The sequence below is a fragment of the Hyperolius riggenbachi genome, chromosome 4, assembly GCF_040937935.1.
Source record: "Hyperolius riggenbachi isolate aHypRig1 chromosome 4, aHypRig1.pri, whole genome shotgun sequence".
Lineage (NCBI taxonomy): Eukaryota > Metazoa > Chordata > Amphibia > Anura > Hyperoliidae > Hyperolius > Hyperolius riggenbachi.
The window spans coordinates 370,687,735-370,705,078 of record NC_090649.1 but is presented as its reverse complement, the minus strand read 5'-3'; positions in this window follow the sequence as shown (position 1 = coordinate 370,705,078).

The following is a 17,344-nucleotide window of genomic DNA, read 5'->3' as shown; positions in this document are numbered from 1 at the left end:
AGTGGCTTACTGAGAACCGGAAGTCGGAGCTGCAGCCCGAGTCTCTGCATTCCGCCGCTGACCAGGCACAGCGGAACTTACACCCTTGACTATAAGTTGGCCTAATGTATAAGTCGACTCAAATATTTGACCATCTTAAGCTGGAATTTTATATTGACTCAAGTATAAGTGTACCCAGCAAAGTTAATAACTACATGTAGGAACAAGGAGGAATTAATATCTGCACTGCTGCACTTGAGGACCAGGAGTGGTTAATGACTGCACTGTATAAAGTGTTGCAGCCATTAACCCCTCCTGTCCCTTAAGTGCAGCCAATCACTCATCCAGGCCCCCCAAGTGCAGCAATTATTCACTTCCCTTCCTGAAGCTTAGTATCTTTCCCCCGCCCTTTCAGATATGTGTTTTCTTGGCATTTCTTTTTTCAAGAAAGTGTCACTTACCACTGGGTACATTGGTACAATTGGGAATGCCACTAATAGTACACACATTACTCAGATTGCTTACTGTTGCTCGTGACTCATGTATAAGCAGCCCCCTTTACTTTTATTTAGTGAGTAGGACCTAAATTTCTAGATTTAGAAATAGTCTAGTAGATACAGTAATTCAAAAATCCTTTACCCAATTCTCCAATGCTATGATGTAGAATATTCGTGAAATACTGCCTCTGGAATGCTACTGTAAAATATAGTGTTTGCAAAGTCTATGCCATACTGGCAACTTATTTTGTCATTGTCATATGTAACACACATTGCTTCAACAATAAAAGAGCCACAGCTACACTGCTTATCTAGTATGCAGGCCATGTTTCTATTGGAAACAAATTGGTGCAGATATCTTTGTGTGTACAGACAAGGGTTAGTAGTTACCATAACTTTGCCCATGATGCTCCTCTTAGCTGGCTGGTGGTTCGAATACTGTCCAGAGTTCAAGAAGATCAACAGTCCGGTGCAAACGTTTGGGCAACCTTGTTAATCGTCATGATTTTCCCGTATAAATCGTTGTTTGTTACAATAAAAAATGTCAGTTAAATATATCATATAGGAGACACACACAGTGATATTTGAGACGCGAAAAGAAGTTTATTTGATTTACAGAAAGTGCACAATAATTGTTTAAATACAATTAGGCAGGTGCATAAATTTGGGCAACTCTCTAATGACCTGAAACAAAGATTGTTCATGGTGAACGTGATTTAGGGGAAGGATACAGAAAGATTCCTCAGAGATTTCCACTTTTTGTTTCCACAGTTAGGAGCATATTGAGGAAATGGAAGACCACATGCTCAGTTCAAGTTAAGTCTCGAAGTGGCAGACCAAGAAAAATCTTGGATAAACAGAAGCAACGAATGGTGAGAACAGTCAGATTCAGCCCACAGATGAGCACCAAAGACCTACAACATCATCTTGCTGCAGATGGAGTCACTGTGCATCGTTTAACCATTTGGCGCACTTTACACAAGGAGATGCTGTATGCAAGGGTGATGCAGAGCAAGCCTTTTCTCTGCCCACAGCACAAACAGAGCCACTTGAGGTATGCTAACGCACATTTGGACAAGCCAGCTTCATTTTGGAATAAGATGTTGTGGACTGATTAAATTAAAATTGAGTTATTTGGGCATAACAAGGGGCGTTATGCATGGAGGAAAAAACAGCACAGCATTCCAAAAAAAAACACCTGCTACCTACAGTAAAATATGGTAGTGGTTTCATTTTGATGTGGGGCTGTGCAGCCAGTGCATGGACTGGGATTCTTGTCAAAGTAAAGAGACGCATGGATTACACTCAGCAGATTCTGGAGACCAATGTCCAGGAACCAGTGACAAAGCTGAAGCTGCGTCGGGGTTGGATCTTTCAACAAGTCAACGACCTTAAACACTGCTCAAAATCCACTAAGGCATTCATGCAGAGGAACAAGTACAATGTTCTGGAATGGCCATCTCAGTCCCCAGACCTGAATATAACTGAAAATCTGTGGTGTGTGAGTTAAAGAGAGCTGTCCATGCTCGGAAGCCATCAAACCTGAATGAACTAGAGATGTTTTGTAAAGAGGAATGGTCCAAAATACCTCCAACCAGAATCCAGACTCTTATTGGAACCAATAGGAAGTGTTTAGAAGCTGTAATTTCTGCAAAAGGAGGATCTGCTAAATACTGATTTCATTTCTTTCTTGTGGTGCCCACATTTATACACCTGCTTAATTTAGTTTAAACAATTATTGCACGCTTTCTTTAAATCCAATAAACTTCATTCCACTTCTCAATTATCACTGTGTGTCTCCTATATGATATATTTAACTGACATTTTTTATCGTAACAACCAATGATTTATACAGGAAAATCATGACGATTAACAAGGTTGCCCAAACGTTCGCTTCCCACTGTATGTACAATACAATATACTAGGATGTATAACAGAGGCACCAACTTAGTATAACAGTTTAAAAAGAAGAGGTTGTAGCGGACTTACCTCCTCAAGAAGACACCAAAAATTGCCATTACGCTATTGTTATTGCCTGATGAAGCAGGATCAAACCTGTGGAACGCATTGCACTTTTGGAGTATTGTGAAAAAATTGTTGTTTACTATAAACCAACAATTTTTGGTGTCTTCTTGGAGGAGGTAAGTCCACCACTACCTCCTCATTTTAAACTGTTTTTAAACATTTTTATACTATGTTGGCACGTCTGTTATACATCTTAGTATATTGTCTAGTCCACCCTTGGTGGAAGGGTGTTGCCATATCTTTCTGATCTACAGAGAGCAACGTCTAATGGCCCATACTCATGGGCAACTTTGTGTGCCTGTCGCCAGCACACGTGAGCGTGTGGGCGACAGGCCAGCGACAGCTCCTCGCCAGGTCCCTCCGCGTACACACGCGGAAGAGGGACCAGCGGCGGGACGGAAGCTGTCGCCGACGTTCCTCCTCCCCCCGCTGGAAGCTCCGTATACCTCAATGGAGGTTGCTGTCGCTTGTCCGCGTACTCACGCGGACTAGCGACAGTTGCGGCGGCGACTATTGCCAGGCGATTGACCGCGCCAATCGCCTGGCGACATCAGCGACGGGCGACAGTTCGGGGTGCGCGCCCGTGTGACGGCGCATACTCATGGGCGACCTGTCGCCGCAACACGCGTGCGCCACAATTGTAGCCCGTGAGTATGGGCCATTAACCTGAGTGGGGTCAGGTCTAATCTCCCCACCTGCCATTGCAGTGGTTCCCTTTGTGGTAGCCCCTTTTCTTCGTGATTACCTAGAATCTGGTATCAATACTTACTACACTATATTGGGCTCTCTGTGTCCTTTTCTTTGTTATGTACAATGCAAGGTAAGGCTCCGAGAGTGACCATCACAATAGTTATTGTGGTTTTAATTTTCCAAAAACCTAAATTTTTCAACCAAAAAAAGTTATGTATGCATGATTAATTTAAAGTAATTTACTTTTAAACACCTATAAAAACTGAACTGAGGATTTCTTATCTGGTTGGTCTATGATGTTTATAGAATCATAACTGCTTAATGTTTATATTCAAGGTCACATAGCTGCTTAATCTCAATCTGAGGGAATCTGACAAACTAATTTTGGTATTTAGGGGTGCAAAGCTACTTACATCTGATATCTGGAGACACACATCTCCATCTGTGAGCACAAAGCTGCTTAATTCTTCTTGAAGGTTCATATGGCTATGTAATTCTAATATTTACAAGTTCATAGATGCATAATATTGATATTTGGGAGCAAAAGTGTGCTCAATTTTGGTATCTGGGGGTACACTGCTTTATTCTGATGCCTTAATACAATCTTCTGTATTGCTTAAAGAACTTCTGGAGGATGCTCATCCTCTTCCAGCTCTCCCACTTAACTCAAAAAGGTTAGCTTGGCTCTCCTTCTGCTTTCTTAACCCCCTCCCCTCACACACCTTCCCACACCTTCCCCCAGTACTGATCTTAGTGATATTGGAGGGGCATAATTTCTAATCATAGGGAGATCTAGACAAAAAACAGAGAAGGCAGAAACAAACTAAAATGTTTTTGTTTTTTTTACCACCCACAATAAGGGAAGGGAGGGGGCTTTGCAGACAGAGATGGCTTGAACGGTTCGCCGGCGATCGTCTTCAGGCGAACTTCCGGGGGTTCGCGATCGCGGGGAACAGCGACCTTTACCGGAAGTTCGATTCGCCCCCATAGTGCACCATTAGGGTCAATTTTGACCCTCTACATCACAGTCAGCAGGCACATTGTAGCCAATCAGGCTACACTCCCTCCTGGAGCCACTCACCCCCTTATAAAAGGCAGGCATCGCCAGCCATTTTACTCACTCGTGTGCCTGCAATAAATAGAGAAGGGACAGCTGCTGCAGACTCACTCATAGGGAAAGATTAGTTAGGCTCTTGTAGGCTTCTTAGCTTGCTCCTTGCTGATTCTTATTGATAAAATAGCACCCACAACAGCTCTTTTGAGAGCTTATCTTGTTCTTGTGATCTATTTTTTTTTCTGTGTGTCCCACTGACACTTGTGTTGCATAGACAGCCTTGATCATTCATACTGTTTGTGCCACTGCCAGGCCCAGCACATTCAGTGACTACCTGTGTGTGTGACAGGTGCACATTACCCATCACTGCAGATACCTACTTTTTGTTCACTGTGCACCCACCCACCTACGTGAGCACACGCAGTGTCACTGTGCCTGTCCGCTACCTGTCTGTATGTGACAGGTGTACATTGTAATACCCATTACTGCATATACCTGCCTACCTGTTGTTCACAGTGCACCCACCTACTTACGTGAGCTTAATGCATGCAGTGTCACTGTGCCTGTCCCCTACCTATCTGTGTGTGACAGGTGCACATTGTAATACCCATTACTGCATATGCCTACCTACCTGTTGTTCACAGTGCACCCACCTACCTAGGTGAGTTGAGCGCATGCAGTGTCACTGTGCCTGTCCACTACCTGTCTGTGTGTGACAGGTGCACATTGTAATACCCATCACTGCATATACCTACCTGTTGTGTTCAGTGCACCCACCTCATCACTGCATATACCTACCTGTTGTGTTTAGTGCACCCACCTCATCACTGCATATACCTACCTGTTGTGTTCAGTGCACCCACATACCTATGTGAGTGCATGCAGTGTGATATACCACTCCATGCATACCTGTTTACTGCACCTGTGTGACTGCACATTGTATTAGTCAAGTCAGTGCATACCTTTTACTTCATCCCCCCGATATGGACAAAACTGACAAAACAGGTAGAGGCAGAGGTAGAGGCAGACCCAGAGGAAGGCCACCCGGCAGGTCTGTGCGAGGTCGTGCTGATGTGATTTCGTGCAGCCCTGAACCAAAGTACAGTGCTCAGAAGAAGGCACGTACTCTAATTACACTCCCTGATTGATGTATACACATGCAAGATGTTTTAAAGCACTTTAGGCCTGCAATTTAGCATTCAATGTGATTTCTGCCCCTAAAACACTGCTTTGCTTCCAATCCAGATTTTTCCCCGGCACTTTTGGCGTCCATCCCACTCCACCATGCCCCCCTCCAGGAGTTAGACCCCTTGAAACATCTTTTCCATCACTTTTGTGGCCAGCATAAATGTTTCTAGTTTTCAAAGTTCGCCTCCCCATTGAAGTCTATTGTGGTTTGCAAAAGTTCGCGCGAATCGAACGTTTGGTGGAGGTTCGCGAACCGAAAATCGGAGGTTCAGGCCATCTCTATTTGCAGAGGGAAATGATTGCCAATTGAAAATACCTTGACTACTACTTACAAAAGTGATTGTTTTCTATACCACAATGTTTCTAATGTGACTGTATTGCTTATATTCCTGTTGCAATGGATTGCAAGGGCATGGGTCACAAAATATGAGAAGAACACCCCTTGCAACTCATTCACAGTGCAATCAATGAGAATGTGATTGTGCTGGAGCCTTGCTGAATAAATGTCCTTCACTGTGTTGTCTCTAAACAGCATAGCATGTGTCATATTTTATGGCACACTCGTGAAGTGTTAAATGGCTGATTCCTTTCATCACAACAGAAATTCTGGTTAGCAAATGAAATAATTTCTGTTAAATAAGATTTAGTTTGATTGCTCTTCATATTGAATGGAATAGTGGAGGAGTCATGAATATATTAAGACTAAGTCAAGTATATTTCCAATGTAAGTCAATTACATTTTGGAGCACGTAATAACCGATGCCCATATTTTGTCATGTTTCATATCAGCTGTTAACTTTTAGAGTTCTAAGAGGCAAGAAATCCAAATTTTGCACGAATTAAGCATCCACCTTTATGTTGCCTAATATAATGTGGAAGTAGTTATGAAATGCTATCTAAAGTTCCCTTTACACCAATTTACTGTTCCAAAGAATGAAATACTGTGCAATTAAAACATAATCAGGCAGGGAATAGGCTTGATTAATAATTGCACAGTAAGTGGTCAACTATAAAACAAAGTTGACATAAGCAAAATCAATGCAAGTTGTACTATTAAAATAGAAATAGCAGGTAATGTCTTTTGAGTGACTTGCTCGGTTGTGTGCGCTAATGTTAATCTAGTGTGTGTACGGACCTTTAGATTTTTCATTCTCATCACTGAATGACTTCCTTTGTACTAGATTCACTTATCCCCAGTCATGGGCAAAGTTTACAGATTTCAAGCCCAAGACTTTTGAGAATAACTGAAATATTTGGCAGTTTCACACATGCACCAAAGCAGCTCCAGACCAGGAGGACTACATATTTCATGCTAGACAAATAATGTCCAAGAAATTATCTATCAAGCTGAAAATTTAGTTGCTTTAGTTATTAAAAAAAATAATATTAAGGTTTCTGCATTGGTATTTTGTGCTGTATGTACATTTTTTTTTAAAAACATACAGTATTTTAATTTTGGGATCTTAAGGGCATTTGTTTGAGACTGGATTTATTAAAAGTTGCTTTGTACAGCCTGTCCTGGCATCCTATATTTAAAGTATTTTGCTGGTTGTATTGAATTCAATGAATGGTTTTGGTTAAGTAATATTAAAATGCAAATAAAGTGCCTCTTTATAGGCTAATTCCTGTTGTTGTTGTTATTATTACAGTATTATCATGTATTTATATAGTGCTAACACTTTTTCTGCAGTGTTTTTAGAGTACATCACACAGTTCATGTAACCAACTGTTTCTCACTTTAACTTACATGGCAGTGCCCCTACCACAGCATAGCGACAATTCTGTGAGAAAGCCATTTGACCTACCAGTGTATTATGCTAGAGTAGGGAGCTGTTTTTTTATCATTCTGTGAGATAGTTTGTATCCTTGAATAATGTGGGTAAAGTCCTGTAATGTTTCCTGCCCAGACTGGGTCTGCGGGGTCTGCTCTTCTGAGGGGGTCTCCAGGAGATCTCTGTAGAGATTATGGCCTGTCCTGGGCTGAACCAGCTCTAGATCTGTATGTTTCCCATACCAAGCTGACAGGCAAGTGATTTTAAGCCTGTGTGTGCTGGCTGCTGCTGGTGTATACAACCTCCATGTGTGTCTGCAGCATAATATAATATACTTACTAGCATTGTACTCCATATTTGTAAGTTTGTGCTACTGTAAGTGGTCAGAGATCTCCTTTGTAGATACAGTATTCTGTATAACTTTGTTCCAACAGATAATCCTATTACCTTACTTCTTCCCCTGGTGTGGAATGTCTAGCTAGCACTAGATTAGGAACCAGTATATAGTACAGGATAGTGTCAGATGAGGCATCCGACAGCCCATGGGGAGTAGAAGTCTAGTTGCAGTGACAAATTAGCCAAGCAGTAGGGTATTAGCGTCAGTGTAGTTAGGCATGCCTGACTGCTGAGAACATTGCATTGTGTTTATGAAGAAAAGTAAAGGACTACACTGAATCCTGAATGACTGTTTAATCACTTATTGAATATGAGGCATTATATCTAAGCCCCGCAGAACTTCATCTAAAATCCCAGGGGTGTAGGTATTCATCTTCTGTCTCCTACGAATGGCGTGTGAGCACCCGGTCGCCCCGTGTTCCCGGCTGTTAGATCACAGATTGGGGAATGGGAACATGTGTTCCCAAACCAAATCAAAGTGCCTAGATCCTGAATGACCAGTGCTGTAACAAACAGCACTGATGATTCAATTAATGTATGTGTAAAAAAAAACTTCCACTTTTGTTTTGCTTGGAATGCTTTTGCAAATCCAACCTATGATTGTGTGCAAGATGATATGTTGAATCAATTAATCTGAATCCAAATATGTGTGTGTGTGTGTGTGTGTGTGTGTGTGTGTGTGTGTGTGTGTGTGTGTGTGTGTGTGTGTGTGTGTGTGTGTGTGTGTGTGTGTGTGTGCGCTAATTAGGCCATAGTGTTGGTCAAATACATTCAAATACATCTGAAGAAAGGAGGGGATACAGTATGTGTGGTGGTTCAGCAGAAACAACTTTTTCCTTGCTTTTGTGTTGAAAATAAGCCAAGAAAGTTTCAGATGACTTTGGATTTGTCCGTCCTCAACTCCATCAATGGGGTGAGTCAATCAAAATGGTTTAGTTTGATAAATGTATTCATCTTTAATTAATATTGTTTTACACAGGTGTCAGGGGAAAGGAATTCATTTTGCCTTTAGCAATTGCATAATTTGAAGAGGTACTCTCATGCAGTGGATAATTCCACCCACAAGTATTCATCCATTACAAAAATAGAGAATTTTGAGTCACCTTAGCTTTCTGCATCAAACTGAAAGACGAGTTTAAATTGCCCATATTACGCATAGCGCTACGTAATATGTTGGCGCTTTATAAATACAATAAATAAATAAATAAATAGCAGCCTTTTTTGAGTAGTTGGAAATACAAACTGTTGGCAAGAAATTCTAGTTTAATGCTCACTATTAAACTCAGAAGGAAAAGCTCTATAGCATATATTATATATGAGTCTCATTACAGGGTTGATTTATAAAAACGTATAATTTGAATTCTTGCTGGTACACAAATGTAATATAATCGTAATTTTGCATCGTAATTTGCAATTGCAAAGCAAAATCGTAATGTGAAATGTTGGGAAAAATCATAATTTGTTTTGTTTTGTTTTTTAACCTAATTAGGAATCTTAATTTTGCAATTATGCATAATTTTGTTTAATGTGCCGAGTTAAGCAATTAATAGCAAAGCCCCCATGCATGCTATCGCCACCAAAAATTCCTATGTATTTTAAAGTGTAACTGTCGGGCATAAAATCAAAAAGCAATTCTTTATTTTTTTCTGGTAAACAAGTAAATAAGGATGCTAACTAGGTAATCCAAAAGTTAAAAATCACTATTACTTTTCTAGTTGATAAATGATTATTCCCCAGTTTACCTGACTCTTATTTGGTACATTGCCGCACAAAGGAAGTTGCAGGGAATGCTGGGTTGTCCTTTTTTCCTTTTCTACTTTCCCCTCAGACTTAACTAATGCAGCCTAATTAGCTAAAGCCTCTTTTCCCCCTGTTTTCTCCTCCCACTCCTCTGTTCCTCTCTGATCTCTGATTTCTCATGCTGAGACAATGCACTTTCTATTGCAGAGCTGGGTGGGAGTGCCTGAAGACTGGGAGGAGGGTGGGCAATGCATACACACTCAGGCAGAGGAGAGTAAGGGAGGAAATTACATCAGGATTGGCTTCAAAATAGACACAGTTAAAATGGAGAATCCTGAGAAGGATTTTCTATTTTTTTACTAAAGAAAAAATCCCTAAAATAAAAATGTGGACATATGTTATATAAGTAGAGCAAGTATTTATCTACTTATATATGTGTGTTTTTCTGAGATAGTATGGCTGACAACTCCTCTTTAAGAGGAATAGTGGGAACAACTCAAAAATAAGAAAATATTGAAAAAAAAAAGACATTGTAGTTTTCAAGAAAATTGATTTGAAAAATGCAAATGAAAATGTTTTTTACATTTGGTAAAATTACATTTTGATGAATTTAAAAAAAAACATTTTTCCTTCGCATTTTTAAAATCAATTTTCTCTCTTTTTGAAATATTATTTTTTTTTACTTATTCCCACTGTTTACTTTAACATACATATTGGTGATGATGGCATTTGTGGGGGCTTTGCTATTAACCTCTAAAGTTGGCAAAAAAAATTATGTGAAATGTAACGTCATTATGCGAAATTATGAATGGATTACACAAAATCAATTACATTTTCAAATCGTAATTACATGTGGCCATAATTTGGAAATTTAAGCAAAATCTTCCCATAATCGGAATAACCAGATGATGATCATCACTAATTATTTCTGATTATCTGTTTCTAGATTTTTTTTCTCTCCTTATCTGTCTTAATTCACAGGTTATCTCTCCTTATCTGTTCATCACATGAAATATATCCCTCCTTATCTTATCATCTCATGAATTAACTCTCAGTCTAGCTGAGGTGAAAAATAATTAAGGTCAGATAATGTATGAGATAAGTTTACTGACACAACCCCTTGTATGAGGTAAACACCTGGTGATGGGTGTGTAATGAATGGGAGAGTGGGGGGCGGCATCCCTCAATGGCATAGAACAGAACTGTTAGAAACAGCTCATCACTTCAAAAAAAAAAGTGATATCCCCTTTTAAACTGAAAGTCAGATTTTTCAACTTATGTCAGTGACGTGTTTGGCTCAAACTTCCTTAAGAGTTATGTTCAAAACAATATTTTCTTTAGCAAATTTTTAAGATTAATAATTCATTCCAGCTAATTTCCCTAGTGATGGGCTGTGATCAAATAATTAAATTCTTACACTTCATGGATCTCATCAAGATATATTTACCACAAATTCCCATATGTAATCAAGATAAGACTTTTTTTTCCTTTGGAAAATATTTTTGAAGTGAAATTCTTTACCAGCTACTTTTCATTTGATGCTGTCAGAAATTATACTTCCTTAATATAATATAATGTCCATCTATGTATGTTAAGATAGACTCTATAGCATAGCTCCCAACTGTCCCTCTTTTGGAGGGACAGCCCCTCTCCCGGGAACCCAGTCCCTCTGTCCCACTTACTTCCTCATCTGTCCCTCTTTCCAGACTGATTTATAGATCTATGTAAATATATGTATTTTTCTATTGAAAAAATGCATTTATTTGACTCTAAACTGTATTATCATCCTTTAAATTGATATATTTCTTCTTTTTAAATGTTAATATGAATGACAATGATCCAGGATATAAAGGACCAGCATGGTTTGAATTACAAAGCAACGGCGTTTTCTTGTGAAATATTTATGGTACGTGTGACTAGTGGTGTGCTGGAGGCATGGTTAGAGGTGTAAAAGGGGTGAGTCTTAAGTGTCCCTCTTTCTTATTTTAAAAAGGTGGGAGGGATGTGTATAGATTGGCAATGTAACCTACTTTATAAAGGTGTCAATGGGATGTATCAGCATAATGTTGGTATTGCCTGCACAAGGCTGTTTTGCCAGCACTTTTGACAGTTAAGTAGCCCGTGTTGCATAATTAGCGTGACCAACTTTACACAGGTAATCTGTATGTTGTCAGAGTACTCCACAATATGCTAATTTACCGAAAATATATGAAGTCTCCCCTGTTTCTCTTCACCTTACTAACATACAAACATATTGATCCTACTGCAAAGTAAAGCAATCTGCCTACTAAAGGACTGCCGACAACCACTATACAAGGATCTTTAATGTACATATGACACTGCAGATCAAAAGTGTCTTCTAAAAGCATGCTTTTATTCCTGACTTTTCAAGCAAATATTAACTTTTCCTTCTCTCACACTTGGTTGTGTGGAGTTGTTCAAGAAACTAGAAACATGCTAGTAACACCACAGATGATTAATGAGATGCAAATACTTTCTCCTTTCAGTCAGATTTCATGTACATGTTATGCAGCTTGAACTTGCAAAATAAAAATTGACAGGAAGTTATGATTGATACAGTTTAAAGTTGCATTTAATTTGCATGAGTTTTGAATGCAAGGAGAAATTATTTGCATCTCATTAAATATCCCTAATAACTATAAACCTGTCTGTGTTTAGGTAATTGTCTAAATTTCTCATGAAGACATATTTAGTTTGGGAAAGATCAAACTGTGAAACTGCAAAATTCACTATTAAATTGGATGTGCAGCTTTACAATGGCCCAGGGCTCTGCAGTAGGGAATAATCAGGGTTGAATGGGAACATGAAATACAATCTGGTGGACAGCAAATCAACAAACACAGAACATTTATATAGCGCTTTTCTCCTGGCAGACTCAAAGCACCAGAGCTGCAGCCACTAGGACGCGCTCTATAGGCAGTAGCAGTGTTAGGGAGACTTGCCCAAGGTCTCCTACTGAATAGGTGCTGGCTTACTGAATAGGCAGAGCCGAGATTTGAACCCAGGTCTCCTGTGTCAGAGGGAGAGCCCTTAACCAATACACTATCCAGCCACCACATAGGCACAGATGTCCCGGCACCTTAGACTTCGCCCTCCAAGAACCTGCAAACACCCACCCACCTGCACTGCAAGTGTGCTGTCTGGTCCAGCTGTCAGTTCTCCCTTAGTTCCCTTGCCCGTCATAGCTACAGGTGTCCCTTACTATTAGGTAGCCAGAGATACCCCCAGGTATTAAGTACCTAGTGGTGCCCCCAACTGAAGGGAGATCTCGTCAGTGGAATGCTGAGAGCTGGGCAAATAACCTCACATTTACACTCCACTCTGGACTGTGCATAGGGAAAGAGGGAGGCACTAGGGTAGGGGAGCGAGTCGCCTTTCCTTCATCAAGCGCCAGAAGGCACGTGCCTACAGTGCCTTATGGTAAATCGCCGGATTTACCTGGACAGGCACCCAACTGGTATATGGTCTGAGAGAAGGCCCATAAATACCAGTCATTTTCTAGTCATTGGCATTAGCTGCCTGCTGGTCTAGCTAGATAATCTGGTACTGTATGGTGCAGTTACTTAGACAGGTTATTGGGGGTGGGGAGGGGAGCTGATGTGTATTGCACTATAGGACTTATTCTACTGCAGTTACAGGAGATTATGGCTTAGAACGTCGTACAGCCAGGGTCTGCAGGAAAGGCATAACTATATTATAAACCATTCTTCTAGTTCATTGCTGTGTACCCTGGGACTTGTTCTACTGTATTTTCAGCATATTAGACCAGTTAGTCAGGACTAGTGTTGCATTACCCTCACAGCATAGTCATTAGCCATTACTATTCATTGTTTTGTGCTGTGGGCTCATTTTACTACATATAGAGCACTTAAAGGGAACCAGAGAGGAACGGGGGGTGGAAAAAGAAAAAGATTTTATACATACCTGGGGCTTCTTCCAGCCCCATAAGCCTGAATCGCTCCCACGCCGCCGTCCTCAGCTTCCTGGATCCGCCGGTACCGGGCCCGTCACTTCCGGCGGACGCGGCCAATTGTCCGCATCACAGGGGTTCCCTCCATACATGTACGCATGCGGCTGCGCAGTAAGCAGCCACATGCGTATCTGTATGGGGAGAGCACCCTGTGATGCGGAGAATTGGCCGCGTCCGCCGGCCGACTTGCCGACTCGCGGCAATGACGGGACCCGGTGGCGGCTGATGCAGGCAGCGGAGGAGTGCGACGTGGGAGCGATCCGTGCGTATGGGGCTGGAGGAAGCCCCAGGTATGTATATCTCATCCTCTCTGGTTCCCTTTAAGACAAGGCAATTGGCACAAGTGCTACACAAGCTGCACATATCACCATGTCAGTGCTGCTTGGGGATATTCTGTTGAATACTACTGTATATTAGATTAAGCAAGGCAAAACTACTGGCAATATTTTCAGTTCCTCTAAAGCTACTCACGCGTTAGAATTTGCTTGGCTGAAACAATACTTAAAAGACACATTAGCTGAATGCAGCAAATCAAGTTTTAATAACCTGGGGCTTCTTCCAGCCCCTAGAAGACTGTGTGTCCCTCACAGCAGTTTCGCTGTCATTCAGTCGCGCATGCGCAGAAGCTGCCGTTACAGAGGAAACAGCAGAAGACTGGATGACACTGGAACTGCGGGGAGGGACATGTTATAATTTAAGTAGGCCTCAGTTACTTGGCCTGAGTTTTATGTAAAAGGCTTGTCCGCAGTGTATGCCTTTAAAATAAATAGAGGTTTTGTGATGCAGGCAGAGGCATCTCAGGGTCTGCGTGTAGCAGAGGATACACGCAGATACTGAGAACATGTTCCTAAAAGAAGGCCATCGGACTACTCTGACCTCAACCACAGGAACAGAAAACATTGGCCATGTTTACTAAACATCCACGGTCCTGCATATAGGCCAAATGCCTCATTGATTATTAATCAAGTAGGTGTGTATGATGACACCACGAGTGGGTCCACCAATAATCTGGTCTAGGGGGTGGCGAAGATGATGTCATATTTAACTCTTTCCTAGTCAGTATTAAAGGCTGAGGGAGCTACGAGAGGGCACTTCTGCTTCTGCTTCTTCCTTCTGCACTAGCTAGCAAGGCTGACTGGGACGACTTCTAAGCATGTTCTTCCTTTCTGTAATCTGATATAATGTATGCTGTACATAGGTAGTTTAGTGTAACGTAGTTAGGAAGAAGGTACCTGATAGACTCCAGCAGGGAGTCTAATCACGAGCTTGTAATGCAACATGAAGATTGGCATGGCTAGGATATGATGTATGTATCTATCTGTATTCCTGTTTCCTGAATAAATAACGTAAACCTTGAAGAAGCCTGAGAAAGTCTATATCCTGTTTGCGGTGTGGAGAGTCAAGTGATCTCACAGTCTGTGAGACGATGGTGTCGAAGCAAGGTGATTAGAACAGTTTAAAACAGTGGTGCTGAAATCCTTCCCTGCCTAGCAATACAGGCAGACGGGGCCGGGGCCGAAGAAAGTGGTTTCAAGATATTCCACAGCAAAACAAGCGGAATAGACGGACACGGACTGTAAAGCTTATCAAGCTGATACTGATAAGCTGGGGAGAGTGTGTGGGAGCCGAGCACACACGGGCTGCAATTCGAGGGAACCAGCGGCGACACTCGTGGATGTTAAACTTTGACTGTAAGTGCACATCAGTCATAGCCTAAACCGGATCGCAGGTGACTGGAACGCTCCGAGGCCGGCTGGCAGCTGCCGCTGGATATCGATCCGCTGAGCCAGTGTGGGTACACAGAGATGACGCTCAGGAGTTCCAGAGATCCACTCAGTGTCGTGAAAAAGTTGCCATAAGCTGGTCGAATTCGCAGGCTTACGAAGTCCTCTGCTCAGGCAAGTATGTATTACGTTGTTATGTTGCATTATCTTTATTGTATGAGAGGAGGATAATGTGTTCTGTGTTTTGTGTTAATTGCAGCGTGGAGGCTGCGGGTTTCGCATCTTGTAAATACAGAATGTGTTTTCAGAGTTTATGCGCTTTGATTGTTTCTTAGGATTCGATGTTCCTGTGTGGCAGATGTTTTGTTTTCTCTCTCTCTGGGTTTTGTTTTGTTTTTCTCTCCCTGTCCAGAGACTGGGCAGGATGATAGATAAAGGGGGGGGGTCCCCCGTGGCAGAGGGAAACCAACAGTGTTAGTGGTGGACAGGGGAGAGAGGTAGCCGAGTAGACAGGAGAGGGAAGGAGAGAACAGTTGTAAAACTTAGAAGTAAGTTTTTTCTCGGTGAGCTGTTTTTTTTCTTTTTTCTTTTTTTTCGGGGAGCTGGGTGGACAGCCCTTGTCTCTGGGTAGCTGTGTAAGTTCGCATAGTGACAGCTGAGATAATGGGTGAGGTTTTTGTTTGTCTTTCCTCCGTGCGTTTCCAGTCAGAGTTGCTAACATGCTTGTACATATCCGCATCTGTTATGTTGTTCAGCCAGCTCGTCTGTTGTTCGTCTCAGCAGTACTAGCCGTTAATGTGGTTTAGAGTTATGCGGCGTGCTGTAGTAGTTCTGAGTTATGGGGATAAGCTGCAGGTGATTTGTGGAGAGAGGGAGTTTTCCACGTCCCAAGGATTTCTCCTTAGGTTTTTACGGACATCCAGGAATGTATGATTTTTTTTTTTACTCTGCATTGTGGATAGATGCTTTGTAATTATGCATAAAATGTTTGTTCTGTTTGTATTTTGTTTTTCTCCTAAGATATAGGAACGAGAGGCTTCTATGGGAGCAGCCATCTTAGCTGGCAGTCCAGGACTCAAAATGGCGGCAGTGGAGGGAGCCCACCCCCGAGAGTCATGGCCCCCACACGTCATGGCAGGGGGGGAGGAGGGGCTGGGGGATCCACGTCACGTCAGGCTGTGCTCGCGGCTCCGGGCAGAGCAGCTGAAAGGGAGGGGGGTAGAAATACAGAGACATGCTACTGTGTGTCTCGGGTCTCAAAGTATTTCCCCAGAGGTTTTCCCTGAGTCCGTGGAAAGGAATGCCAGGATACGTGCAACAAGCTATTACTGTATGATTAGCAGGAGCACGGATAGGAAAAGTGTCCCAGCTAGGTGCAGGGACACACGTAGCAGTGCAGGTCAGGGAAGTGTCTGTACTGAGTTGCTTACGGGATTATTCCTGTAAGTGGAGCACCTTAATGGGTGGTGCAGCATGAGTTCCCAATAGAGTATAGGGGGGGACAGTGCATCAGGGGGGTGCCGGAGTTGGAAAAAAGGGAGTTGACCAATTCGGGTTTCCGTCGCCGCTTCTGCAGAGCGGTAACGTTTTTTTCCGGTTTTTGTCGTGGACAGGGCCAGAGCTTGACTGAGTGGTCTATGCTGGGCTGGGGATGGTTTTTTTTGTGTGTTTTTTTTCGTCCACTGATTGGTCAAATATGTTTTTTCCAGCTCCTATCAATTGTAACACAAAGAACAAAAACTGACCGCAGTTCTTGGGGCAATTATACAGATGATAGAATTGCCATGTACAGAGTGACAGTGTATCAGTACGCTGTTTGCCATGTGACTACCTACCATGTGGGTATTCAGGGATCTGCATACAGGCATGCGACGCTGGTATGCTTAGCCCTGCACCCTGTGTAGTTTAAGTGCAAAGTGCTCCTTCCTACAGGGAGGCAGCCATTTTTTTTGGTAGTCTAGGTGGTGGCACGGCAAACATTGCTCAGAGGGTACAACACACAGAACTTCTAGCAGAGCTGGTATCGCGAGGAAGTTCTAGATAAGTAAATGTGATAATGAGTAAGAGCATTGCAGGCTCACCTGCAAAGCAGCATCAGGTGTGGCATCCGTAATCTGTGCATGCGACGGCCGCGCATGGACAGATAAGGGGGGATGTGGAGTGAGCTGCAATGGGGTGAGAGCTTCCAAAGGTGAAGCGAGCTTCCAAAGGTGAAGTCCGCGGGAGCATATTGTAAACAGGTAAGTACTGAGGATAGTACTGAGGTAGGGGGGTGAAGTTTAACTCCA